Source organism: Melospiza georgiana, chromosome W, assembly GCF_028018845.1.
Source record: "Melospiza georgiana isolate bMelGeo1 chromosome W, bMelGeo1.pri, whole genome shotgun sequence".
NCBI classification, from domain to species: domain Eukaryota; kingdom Metazoa; phylum Chordata; class Aves; order Passeriformes; family Passerellidae; genus Melospiza; species Melospiza georgiana.
In genome coordinates, this window is record NC_080464.1 from 7,685,278 (window position 1) to 7,697,561 (window position 12,284).

A 12,284-nucleotide genomic window follows, 5' to 3' on the forward strand; every position below is an offset into this window, starting at 1 on the left:
TATTAATATTAAAATATTGTTATCTGTTCCCTCTTATCTTCTAGGAGACTGACTCAACAGTTAGGAACATTTTCTTCAGATCAGATATACTCTACCATGACAATCCAAATGGCACAAAGAACTTTGTGGTAAGTTTGACTGATACTTTTCTGAAAATTATGCCACTGACTTAGGAGTTTAGGTAAGGATTTGGAATTATAACAGTTACCATTTTATTTTTAAATACTTTGAAAATGTTTTCTAGTTTTACATACCAAAGCAGTATGAACAGTGAATTCCACACCAATGCCAACAGAAGCAACCAGGATAACCACAAGCACTGTACTCAGCTTTATTCCAGTTAGACCCATCATACCAAACAGCTCCACAGTCATCAGAGCCAGAACCACCACTTAGATGATTTCAAACAGCTGTTAGTAACTTCTCATACTCAAGACAAATGAAGAAGGATATTATAAAACAATATGGGGACTATAAAATATATTCCTCACGTCAGTCCTTCTCTTATCCTCAAAGACAAGCCATTTTTCTTTGTTTCATTGCGTTCAATGGCAATGACTCTCTAAAGTGTCAACTTAAATTATTATCCCAAGAACCATTTAAGAGATCAAGCATCACTTTTCTATTGGTAACAATTTATAAATGTGATTTAAAAAAGAGTTTTTTCTATAAGGTTTTTCAGGGAAATGGGTGAAAAAGAGAAAAATAATGTTCCAGTGAATATCCATGAGAAAGAAGAAAAAAATTAACTTTCAAATAACTGCATTGGAATTATTTTTGTAGTACTCCAAATGTGAGGATGACTCCAGAAGAGGTTTAAAGCTCAGAAGAGGGTGAATGTCATAATTAGCTGATGAGTCTCGAGTTACAGGGGGCCTTTGAGCTTTAAAGATACTTGAAGGGATTCATATGGACAATGCAAATAGATAAATATAAGAGAAAGCTTTTATTTTTCTTTCATCTACCTTGTAAAAAACAATAAAGGAGGGGAGGAAATCCATGGACTCAACTTCAAAGTTTCTAAAGCCAAGCAGGAAAAAGAGACAAAAAGCAATGTTAGACTCTGAAAATAAACCACCTTTCCAAGGGATAAAAGCATGCACTGTAATAAACTATTTTATAAGCTAACAAATCAAGAAAAATAACATAAATTGCTTGATTCAGTGCTATGAAAAGTATTCTAGACTAAACATTTACCTTTTAACATACTTGTTATATAAATGTACAATACAAAAACTAGCAACTATTTTACATTTTTGTAAGCCACGCAACATTTATGAAACCATGCACATAAACCATATAACAGTTTATGGAATGTAAACATAGGAACATCATAATCCAGTTTAACTTGAATGTTTACTATGAGGCTTATGGTACCTTGCAGAAAGCTTGAAGGAGTATTCTCTTCACTTTATGATTTTATAAGTCTTTTTCCTCAATAGCCCAGTTACACTCTTTTCTCAGTGTGTATTGTACAACCAAACCATTTCAGTCCTTCCAGAAAGACTGCATTCAGAAACCATTGGATAAATTTACAGGCAAGTTAGTCACAAGCAACTGCCTTGAAAAACAACACTGATAAAAAAGAAGGAAAAACTAAATAGAAATAACTTTAATATTTAATAACATTCTAAATTTTCCTAAGTATCTTTATTTCTCATGTTAATGGGCATCTGAACAAAGATAAAAATTCATGTATCCTTATAACAAAACCTTTCAATCTGCAAAAAGTTGGACAAAGGACAAAGGTTATTAAAGTGGACAAAGGTTATAAAGGTTTGTATCTTTAGCATGAACTCTACCCCTTCAAGCTGAATGAAAGCATAATGGATGATGCTATATACATACTCTATTAGATGCCCAGACATAATCACAACCTTCCTGATTATAGCAAGAGCTATGCTGAAAGGAATTTGACTTCAACAAAGACCGCTATAATAAACTTACAATGATGCCACATGTCCAAGGGTTCAGGAGGAAGAGGGCACACATCAGAAATGTGCAAGCCAAAACCACACTAATGGATAAGAGAAGCCAGTGACAAAGTCCACTATACTGCTCCCAAAATAGAAATGGATAACCATTTCGGTAGCTAGCAATCCCCATACCAGCATAGTTATTACATATAGCTCTCACTTTCTTGATAGCTTCCACAAAGTCAGAAGTTTCATGCAATCCATTGAGGTAGAAAGGAAACTGAGCATATTGTATGGGCTCAGCTGCTGGAACTAGGAAAAGTATGGCAATGTTTTAACATGTTTGGGAAGGAGATACACAGACAGCATGGTTAACAAGACACTTGTTCTCTATAGCAGAATGCTTAAAGGTGTTGAATTTAAATTTTTGCATCTTTGCAACAATTGACACTTTAAAAACTCCAAATAAAGGAAATTACTATTTTTCTGATAAACACAGCCTTAATCAAGTCCCCAAACAATTCTATATAATTTAACAACTACAGATTTCAATATATGTATGCAATCTTCACCAGCTTTTTACTGAATATCCATCCTAGGATTTGGATACATTGAAGCACAGCTAGCTTGTTGCCCTCTCACATTTTCAAGAGTACCAGTCCTCCCCCACTATTAGAATTAATACTAATATAGCCGGACGGGACATGCCTGGGCTTGTCCGGCCCTTGCTGCTTGACCAAAAGGCGGCAAGAGTGGTGTTTTCACCTCAGAGACACCTTTGGCTAAGCTGGATGCTGCAGCTGGGCGCTAGAGACAAGTCCAGACATGCAGGAGCTCAGGTTTAGCTCTGTCGGAGAAGCTTTAAGGTGGGGTGAAGGAAAAGGAGTCGGGTTCTGCTGGAGGATTTCGATCCAGAGCTTTATTCCTGGCCCACAGGCCTCTGAATCCAGTAACTGCTCTAACAGAACCTCCCGAACCACGTGGTTGTTGTTCCTTTTAACCCTGGGGAGAGGGGTAGGGAAGGGGTAGGGATCTCACCAACCAGGTAGGGGAGGGGAAGTCTCAGGGGACAAATGACACCTGGATGGCCCAATGTCCTCCGGGGCTGAAAGGCATCTTTTGAACTCTGCCAATCACTTGACGCCCTTCTGGAATGCCAGGACTGACAGACAGCACTCAACAAGGGTCAGGGTGGGGGAAAGGAGAAGTGATTGACAGACCTGAGGAAGAAATCTACAGGGAGAAACCTGAGGTATCTGACGCAAACCATGACATCACACCGCAACACCCCACATGTATGCTCCCATTCTCCACTGGTGTCCAACTAGCAGTCCGCCCAATAAATTACTGAAGTGAAGCAAGGAGAACCAACATTGCTGCTCAGGATGCAAAACAGTGAACAGCACAGAGTGGGAGGGACAGAAGGAGAACACCCACTCACACAGATTCCTCCCCATAATGGCTCTTGTACCATATTGGTGTTGGTATCTTATACATATGAGCTAACTTGATGAAATTTTCTTACATATCAAAAATTGAGGTTAAACATGATGAATTTCAGGAATTTAATGCAATCTCCAGGTTTCTCTTGCATACAGAACTATCCAGTGGCATTAAGAACAATACTCATAAGTTCGTAGAGCTTTGCTAGAAACTGTTGTAAAACTCATTTTTCAACATGATAAAACCCTTCAGTGGTGCCACATTACACTAGATTCAACAACTGCATTTGTATCCTGCGTCTACAGAGTAGCACAATATATTGTTCTGTTTATGCTTCTGAGCCCTATACAATATCACCCAACTATAGTTACCAGGTCTTAAAGGAAAGAGTGAGACTGTGACAGTGGTCACAAGGGTTGCAGGATGAAGAGAGAGACGAGAATGTTGACCTCATGTTCAGAAGGCTTGATTTATTATTTTATGATATATATTACATTATGACTATACTAATAGGAATAGAAGGAAAAGTTCTCAGAAGGCTAGCTAAGCTAAGAATAGAAAAGAATGAATAACAAAGGTCTGTGTCCCGGCAGAAAGCGAGAACAGCTCTGCAGTGAGTGGTGAGTAAATCCAAACATCCACAGGAGACCAACCACGGATCCACTTGTTGCATTCCACAGCAGCAGATAACCATTGTTTACACTTTGGTGCTGAAACTTCTCAGCTTCAGCAGGAAAAATCCTAATGAAAGGATTTTAATGAAAATATGTCTGTGACAGTGAGACCACATATATAAACTATAAGACATTAAGATTAAATGTTACTTACTTCTCAGCCTTGTTTCTGCCATATAGTCTGCTGTCGAGGGAGGGAGACCAGGACACCAGATGGTCATCAACAGGTCCCGTTTATTGAAGAAAGCATCAAACACTTATACAGCAAGTAATAAGCTTATGAATATTCTGTAAGCCAAGCGATCTATTGGTTAAACTATACCATCAACTCTTCCTCATTCCTTTGGGCCTACATTCTCTACTTCTCACGTCTCTCTGTCCACTTCGTTATCATACTCAACTAGGCCCAGGGCCACGCTATCTTGCAGGTGAAGGACTTGGAATTAGCCACGGCCTTGTACTTTCCCAGTCTCTAGTCAGCTAAAATCCCAACAGTCTGCTTTGTCATAGACCCATTCTGGGTGGAGAGGCCAGATGTTGGCTTGTGAGGCAGCATAGGCCATAGGGTCATTACTAACCCAGGCTGTCAGGTAGATATAAAAAGCGTTTAGGTTAATGATTCCATCTGCATCCACCAGACATTGTTTAGTCAACTGCAAAATGGAAAGATTAGAAGCCATTCAGAATGAGTTTTGCTTTCAGGGTTCTTGCTGCAAAGCTTATGAAGCTTATGACAAAAAGCCTAGAGATGCAACACACACATATAGGAGGGGGAAAGAAAAAGACAAATAGCATTAACTTTCACTTGAAGTGGCTTACCAGCAAGCTATTGTTTGAGAATGAAGAAAAAAATCCAAACAACTACAGCAACAGTGGAAACTGGTTATTGATAAACTAATATTTATATAATTTTCATAACACCCACTATATCAGCAGATGGTTCCAAAACAAACGGAACAATTGAAATACAAATTCAAAAAAACTATCTGTAACTGAGGGCGAACAACAACAGAATTGAAGAAATTTATGTTAAGGAAAGGGAAAAAAATTGGCAAGAGTGCCTATACATGCCTGTGTGCAGTTAAACTCTGTTGTTAACTTTGAAGAACATGCTACCAAGTAAATGGAGAGCTATAAAAATAAAACAATGTCTGTATAAACTTTTCTAACACTTGTCTCCCATGATCTATGTGTTTCAGAAAATGCCCAGTGCAAAAAAAAGCCAGACAAGTGCACTGTGTTATTTGGATCACTGTTGGCAAATGTATCTATGGGGTAAAAGCAGTGGTATGCCTCTAGGGTTCTTCAGCCAAATACTGCACAGCTAGAGCTATGACAGAGAACTCTGGATTAAACATGTTACTGTGGAGTTTCTCTGTTTGATTTGTTTATTTAAAACTCTGACTTAGATCCAGTTTCAGGTCCTTTTAATGAAATGAAGAACATTACTGACAGCAGTTAAAAAAAGTCAACCTTTCTCTCCCTCAAAAAAATTCCCACACCCCTCAACTAGATTCCAAGGATCTGGATTCAGTTAATCCCCAGGATATGCATCAACTGTATGTCTTTAAGATGTCTTTGGAATTGTATGGTACAGTACTCAGCCCTTGTGAGTGCACCACATTTTTCTCCCTCCCAGGTACAGGAAATTGTATCAACAGCTGTAGTCTGATCACATTTGTTCTGCAGTGTATGTGGCAGACACTGCTAAACAAAATCTCATAAAGGTTTTCTCTTTGGCTGCCTGTCTTTGCTTAATTCATAGCTAAAGCATCATTCAAACCTGACAGCATGCTGCATGCTGCCATACTGCCACATAGCAATGTATTTTACACACCAGAGTAACTGAACAGTGCAATCCATAAATTTGTCACCTTTAATGTCAGAAAAAAATGAAAATAAGCAGATCTACTGAGAAACTCAAAACTCACTAAAGAGAGTATTTTCTGCCTGAAAGCACTGAGTCAATGATTCTAGGAGAGAAGAAACTAGGATGCTGCACGATTTTTTCTTAAAAGGGTTAAAATAAAATTTTGGCATAAGGAGTTAAACCCAGCATATTTCACCTACCTATGTGATACTAAAAAGCAGCAAAAGCAGTCATATGCTGTGATAACCTTGTGAAAGAAGCTAGGATGCATTTATTTAGGCAGCTCAACCAACTGCCATTCTGCATTCTACTACCGTATATCTATATTTAGTAATGACAGTACAATAATATTGTACAGCATATAGTTATTTCAGTACCCTTCCATTCACTATCATTTGTAAACACCTTTCTTTAAAATGTATGTGTTGAATAAATTCGTAGGAACTAACCAAATAATTGTGAATGCTAGATTCAAAGCCACAGCAGAAGGCTGAACAAAGGTCATCCCTATATAAAAATCTGATTCAAATCAGAAATGATGCCACTTAGGGCAACAAGACTAACACTGACTTTATGTCATGCACCCATTTCCACCTACCTAAGGATGCAGAGTAGCATCTTCCATACCAGTTGCAGAGGAAACTGTGTGTGCATGTGTATATGAGACAGGAACAGCATTTAACCCATGCCAGCCAATAATCATGAAGGACAGGCATTCTTGATATTGATTTTAAAATACTTCTCAACACAGGCCAGACTCTGCAGCTAACATGCAGCTCAAAGTCAGTGAGACTATGCAATTAGGTACAACTCAGAAATTTCAATTCATCAAGATTGAAAAAGGAACTATGGCATTTTTCTTGCATCTGTCCCAACTCCTGATGGAATTGTGTGTTCCTGTATAAACCACTATGAACTCTTATACAGTACCTGGCTGATGTCAATGGGCTTTGCTTGGTTGCCTGTTTGTACCAAGAGTTTGTAAGCCAGAACAGCATAATCAGATCTATTTTTATAATTGTTGTAAGTGATTTTCCCAGCTTCCCAGTCACTGTCAAATGCATGCTGAAGTCCTAAAGAGTTCAGGAAAGTGCAAGGAAGATAGAACAAGAAAATGAGAACATGATCTTTGAAACAAATTTCAGTAGGAAGAAACTGGGGAAAAAATATTTTTAATATGAAGTATGATTATAGCTGAAGCAGTGTCCTGGTTTAAGCTGGAATAGAGTTAATTTTCTTCCTAGTAGCTGGCATAGTGCTGTGGTTTGGATTCAGTAGATTAATGCTGATAACACACTGATGTTTTGGTTGTTGCTGAGCATTGCTTACCCTGAGTCAAGGGCTTTTCAGTGTCTCAGGCTCTGCCAGAGAGGAGCTGCACAAGAAGCCAGGAGGAAGCATGGCTGGGACAGCTGACCTGAACTGGCCAAAGGGATATTCCACAACACAGAACGTCATGCCAAGTATATAAACTGAGGGGAGTTATCCAGAAGGTGGGTTTGCTGCTTGGGGACAGTCTGGGTATCAGTTAACGGGTGGTGAACACCTGTATTGTGCATTGTGGGAAAGACATTTCTGTGCTGTTCTTGTGAGCCAGCGAAGGCTTCCTGAAGATAAGGAAAGCCTCATATCTCTCCCAGGGAATTTATCAAGGCCATCACCATGACAACTCGAGGAATGAGAGAGAAAAAAGTGTAAGCAAGAAGATCTGGACTTTGGTTGGCTTACACAGTGGCGTGGTTCCTTTCACCTATTGAAAGTTTTGTTTCTTCTTTATGACCAATGGGTAGTGTATGTGTTCATTAAGTAAAGGTAAACATCTTGTAAAACTATAAAAGAAACATGCTGCTTTAATAAATAAGTCTAAACAGCCTTCTGACTGAGCCCTGGTGCTTTGCGCCGTGTGGGGCTCAATAGCGACAGTGCATAATTTGTTTTCCTTGGGTTTTATTCCTCTCCCTTTCTCCTTTTCAGTACAATTATTATTTTTTTATTATTACTTTTACTTCGTTTAAATTAATAAACTGTTCTAATCTCAACACGAGTTTTTACTTTTTTTCTGATTCTCCTCCCCAGGGAGGTGGGGGTGAGTGAATGATCGTATGTGGTACTTAGTGCTGACTGGAGTAGACAGTCTTTTTTGGTGCCTGATGTAGGGCATGAAGGGTTGAGATAATGACAGATTTTACCAGAGCATGTTAAAACAAATTTGTTATAGGCTTTTATTGTATTGGTTTAATAGTCACTGGTCGCAATGTTGATTTATTTTCTCAGAGCTGTTGCGCTTGTTCTCAGAGTTACATTATGTACCTACGTACTTGCAGCTTTTGCTCCTTTGGTATTTGTTGTCCCTGGGGCCTGGGCTAAGTTTCTTGTTTTGTTGTACTTTGTAATACTGGCTTGTGATATGATAGGATTGCTGGTATGTCTACTCAGCATTGCTGTCACCTCTATACTTTGGGAGTCATTTATTGGGATTTGTCCTGGGGTGACTGTATGTTCTGGTATCCCTTAGTCTGCTCAGAAATGGGTCCTGTAGCTTTAAGCTAGGCCCAGAGAGAGGGCAAAGGGGGAGAGGGTGGGGGGGGGATGGAGAAGCACCTCGCAGTTTGTCTGCAGAAGCTTCACTTTACTCCCCCGGAATTTCTCTCTCTCAGGGACTGTGCTGCCTAGCACAGACAGCAAGAGAGAGATAAGGCTCAATGCTCTCCTGGTTCTCATCTTTTGCAGAGAGAGAGAGACAGGGAGTTTTTCTTTGCTTTTTTCGCTGGTTTTCCTCGTTAGCTACTGCAAGAAAGGTTTTCCCAGGACTGTTTTTTTTCTGGAACCATTCAGCCCTGCTCCGGACTGAAAACCCAGAATAACACTGGGAGCTCATGCCTGTGGCCCATCAGAGGTCTGGAAAGGTGCATCCCAGCCCCAGAAGGACAGAGAGAGGCTGAAGAGACCAAGACACACTCACAGAAGACTCTCTCTCTGAACCACAGAAGGACTCTCTGAGTTTGCCATCTTGTCAGAGCAAAGAGAGGTTTTATTGTTTGATATTATTCATTTTCTCATGTTTGTGAGTACTTTGCTTGTGAAATAAGCAGCTTATTCCACTTTTCTCCAAGAAGATTATCTCCCGAATCAGTTGGGGGAGGGGCTGCTGAAATTTGTTGTCTTAGGTTGGAAATAGGGGTGTGTATTCTATTCCTATCTGTTAGAAGTGGGGCAGTTATCTTCTGTTAATTGGGCAGTTTTCTTTATCTCTTCCACAACCAATCCTCCCTCCGGGGAGATATCTTCTGTTAATGGGCCATTGAGTCTCACTGCATGACTGATAAAGTTACATCATCCCATTTTGAGATGCTCTGCCCAGAGGGAGCTATCCTACCTGGATATAATCAGAGATTTGGAAGACCACAGCCAGCCTTCTCCACTGGACTCCCAGAGGAAGACAAGGGCCATTTACACCACCACTGGACCTTCAGAGGAAGACTACACCCTTCTACAGGATCACTGCTTAAATGGAACCACATTTGTCCCTCCGGGAGGACTGCAGCCACCATTTAATCAGACTGCTACCAACACCCTGACCAATAGGGTGTCAGGTCACATTATGACTCTGTCAGTGTTGTTTTGTATTACTGCATTGTGTATTTTATTTTTTTATTTTCTTCCCTAATAAAGAGCTGTTATTCCTGCTCCCATATTTTTGCCTGAGAGCCCCCCTTAATTTCAAAATTATAAAAATTCAGAGAGAAGGGGTTTACATTTTCCATTTCAGGGGAGGCTCCTGCCTTCCTTAGCAGACACCTGTCTTTTTCAAACCAAGACATTTGCTTTCTAGAGACCTCTTTGCGGAGTTTCCTCCTAAATTTTGTCTCAAACTGGGACAAATAATTAATTATTTGTCAAATTAATTATTTTACAAAAATATTTATTTCTAATTAATAATATCAATTACATTCATAATTAATAATTACACCTTTTGCCTTTTCTCCTCAGAGAATTGACCCATGGGGAAGACATCTTCTTACATCTTCCCTTTCTCCTCCAGGCTAATTCCAGAACTGTCTGAGAATTTTGAAAGTTTTTTAAATCCCTGGGATGTTGAAACTAGGCTATTTCTGGTCCTGGTCCTATTGCTAAGAATGCTGAATGTGCTTCAGATCTTGTTTCAGGTTAAGCAACTACCTGTGGCTATACCAACCCCCGCAACAGGCACTGCAGCTACTCAGACCCTGGGGATGAATGATGCAGCTGAAGCAAAGAACCAACCCTTGTTGGTATCATTTGCCCGTATACGCAAGAAGAAATGGACACAAAAAGTGTGAAAAATGCATATGTTATGATTGGCTTTTCGCAAATATTAAAATTAATAGTATATATGTTATGTTAGAAAGTTATGCTGTATTCATTTTCTTAAGTAGTGTGTTAAATATAGTTTTAGGTTTTAAAAAAATGTTAAAATAGAAACTATGTTATGTAGGATACTTTTTTTAAAAAGAGAGGAATGAGGTACTCCCACCGAGATAGCAGCCACAGGACACCTAAATCTTTCAGAGAAAGAGAATTTATTGCTCACTTACCAGAAGAAATGAACTTCTTCCTGCCTCGCTCAGCTCTGAAGATGCTGTCAGGATTAAGAGGAAGAAGCTGACACTGACCAGCTGGACTCCTTTGTTTGAATGGAATTTATGCATCATGTATGAGATGTATGAATATTCAACGGGCTATTGCTTTTAAGGGTTAATCCTCTGTTAATGTGTGTCCTTTTCCCCGGCTTATTTTGCCCAGAAAGAGGTATCCAGACCGTCCATAACTCTTTGTTTTTATTGTCTCGTATTGTCCTAATCCTAATTGTCCAAATTTTTATTACTCTAATTATATTACTATTTTTATAACCATTTTATTACTATTAAACTTTTAAAATTTTAAAAACAATTGATTTGCATTGTTCACAAAAAGCATCTCATTTAATAAAGGAGGACAAAGGAGACCCAGCACAGGAATAGGAGGAAGAGACAGAATAAGAAGTAACCACTCAATCCCTATCCCTGAGTGAGCTGCAGGATATGCAAAAGGATTTCAGATCTTGTCAGCTGAGCATGTTATCACCTGGCTGTTCCAATGCTGAGACAACAGGGCTAGCAGTTTAAAATTAGAAGGTAAAGAAGGCAAGCAGCTGGGATCACTTTCTACAGAACATGATTGGAAAAGGGATGCAGGTCTTTGGCCTCTGGAGCTGACTCCTGCTATAAGTGTGAAGGAAAGGTACCCCTTCAAGAAAGATGTGTTGCCCAGGTAAATAGACTGTAGTAGAGGCGGGGGGAGTTAGTCATGCTAGAGATGATTTGACTCAAATAATGTGCAGTCACCCACAGATCCAAAGTCCAGTGCATACAACCCATGGGGCAGAAATTTGTTCAGAGCGCATCATTGTCATATGCCAACTCACTGGCAGTAATGACCTGGAGAGACGAAGAGGCACCAACAGTGGATGAAGTTGCTCACCAACTCCAGGAGTACAAAGAAAATGACTCTTCCTCTCTTGTCTAGGCTGTGAAAAAACTGTCCAAGGAGTTACAGAAATTCAAAGAGAATATGTTCTACTCCTCACCTGTATGGACTCACAGCTAAATGTACTTTTGCATAAGAGGGAGAATATACTGGGTATACACCTTGGGGTACCCTGTGGTTTTACCTGCAGGACCATGGAAAGGACATGAGTAATTGGAATGGAAAATCTACCTCAACCCTAGAGGCACAGGTATGTGAATTGCAAAGATAATCCCAAATGGGGTTTCTTCCAGGAAAGTTGCTGCTCAAGTCTCCATTGGGTCGTTCCCCAGGCCGAGTGAAAGGACTGATCCTACTCCTGATCCTATGGAAAGGTATTCTAATCTATTTCTACAAGAAGTAAATGGAGAATCCTATGACCAGGACTAGAGGGGCCCTACCTCCAGCCAGATGGAAGAGAGGGACAACTAGGTTTACTGTGTGGTGTGAATTCAATGGCCTGGCACGTCAGACCCACAGGAGTACAAGTCTCTAGTAGACACTGATGAACAGTGTACCCGAATGCTATCAAGCTATACAGGGGCAGAACCCATTTGTATTTCTTTAGTGACAGGGGGATCCAAACAGCTGACTATTGGAAGCTGGATTAGCCTGACTGGGAATGAATGGCAAAAGCACCCCATTGTGACTGGCCAGAGGCTCTGTGCATCCTTGGCATAGACTATTTCAGGAGAGGGGATTTCAAAGACCCCAAAGGGTACCAGTGGGCTTTCAGTACAGCTGTCCTGGAGATGGAGGAAAATAAACAGTTGTCTACCTTGCCTTGTCTCTTGGAGGACCCTTCTATTTGTGGAGTTCCTGAGGGTTTAAGAACAA

At 40.0% G+C, this 12,284-nt stretch overlaps 1 pseudogene; it reads right to left on the reverse strand.

The window, feature by feature from the left end:
* Nucleotides 1–12,284, reverse strand: part of LOC131095414 (protein patched homolog 1-like) — a 198,112-nt pseudogene that overhangs the window by 30,016 nt on the left and 155,812 nt on the right.